This window comes from Mesitornis unicolor, unplaced genomic scaffold, assembly GCF_000695765.1.
Source record: "Mesitornis unicolor isolate BGI_N332 unplaced genomic scaffold, ASM69576v1 scaffold14421, whole genome shotgun sequence".
Taxonomy (NCBI): domain Eukaryota; kingdom Metazoa; phylum Chordata; class Aves; order Mesitornithiformes; family Mesitornithidae; genus Mesitornis; species Mesitornis unicolor.
This window is the reverse complement of record NW_010161781.1, coordinates 49,095-50,938: the sequence shown is the minus strand read 5'-3', so window position 1 is coordinate 50,938 and position 1,844 is coordinate 49,095.

Below are 1,844 nucleotides of genomic sequence, written 5' to 3'. Positions count from 1 at the left end.
ATAAGATCAAATTGTAGCTGTTTTGATGACAAGGGCCCTTAGATCAGGACCCAAGCCCAGTTTCTTCTTGCGTCACAGACTTTTTCCATCTCTGCTGTGCAGATTCCTGATAGGGGAACCTACTCTTTTCTTGGAAGGTACTTCATGCTGATTCTCAGGAAAGTTCAGATTAATAACTGTCCCCAGTCAAAAAAAAGTTCCTTGTGTGGGCAACCAGCAAGCTGAAAGCTTAAGTCATTGTGTTTAGATCATAATGCTTCCAACTGAGTGATTGTTTTGGAGCTCGTAAAAATTGCATCTAATGTGGATCAACCTCAGTTCTTGTAGGTAGTTTTCCTCAAGTCACTCCTACTACTGCTGCTGTGGCGTGTGTGTGTGTCCTCATAGGTGCTGGAACACAGACCATGGCTATTTGTGTAAGAGGTCAAACTGGCCGTATACCATCATTTTTGCTTAGGAAGCAGTATAGATGCGTTTGTGTGACAAGAGGTCTGGCTGAAAGGCAGCTGACCAAGAAAGTATAAGGTATACATTACCAGAAGCTATAGTGTTATTCAAAGGTTATATTCACACAAAATTAGAAAGACAGCTCTGTTTTGTAGCAGCTAACATTCCTACTTCAGTGTGTGGGTCATTTAAAATTATTATTATTGTTATGTTCTTATCCTTCTCACATAATTTACATACAGGAAGCAAATACTGCAATTATTTTGGTGAGTTTCAAAGTTTTATTAGTTACATCTTGTTGCTGCTTCTTGGGTGAAGACATGGAATCCAAGTGGCTAGAACTCAGAAATATGAATCAAGTTTAATAAATTTTAAGTACTTATAAACACAAATCCAAATAGAAAAGGTGTCTAAAATTAAAATGTTTCGGAGTCCAGCATCACAGTATCTCCTACAGTCAAGAAGCATATATGAGGATGTTGCATTAAAATTTAGGTATTTCTTCTGTTTATCAGTGTAACATTCCAGTTTACAGTACAAATAATTCTCAGAAAATTTAATCTCTTATCGCTAGATGAAGAGTTCTTGTTTTGTTTGGTTTGGTTTTTTTTTCCCATTGAAATTAAATGGCTTTATTTTCATTACTGCTTTCTGAAGGATAAACTGTAGGTTTTGAATATGCTGGAAGGATTATGGTGCTAGCCCTGGTACAGACTACGTAATCAAGGTTTATGTTAAAATTAGTATAGAAATCTTTATTTAGCTTGTATTTGTAATATATATATCCCTATTGCAAGAGCAGGAGGCTTCTTAGTGTTTATATTTAGGGGAAGTTTTTGCTATCTGTTTTGACCTCATGAAGCACATAGTGATGTGCTTAATATGATATGATGGAATGAGGTTGTATGAGATAATGAATGTGGATTTTGAACTTCTCATTCTAGAATTACTTTTGCTTGGTTGACAATGTTATCTTTGTTAAGGTTGGTGTGGGGAAATGCTGTTCTTTCCTTATGCTTTTGAATAAAGTAATTGTTTAGTTTTGCTTTGTGAGTAGGCTAAAAAAGGACTTTCTGAAAAAATAAAGCAGCAACCTACTAAGTGTGAGCTTATTGAGCATAGTGCAGTTGTCCTGTTTGAGGCATTAAGTTTACCATAGGTTTTTCTTCCCTTAGATTAAATGCAGAGTTTAAACGTCGTTATAAGCCCCCCCCCCCCCCACTTTGGAACTCTGATCACATCATGACTAAATATTTAATTTAATCATAGCTTTTGCTTCCAGTCAGGACACAGACATTTCTGTTCCTTTGGGGGCAATATGCAAGGCAGACTGCAATGGGTACTAGAGATTCTGCACACTGTAAAACGTGTTCCCTTCAGTAATGAGTTTATGCACT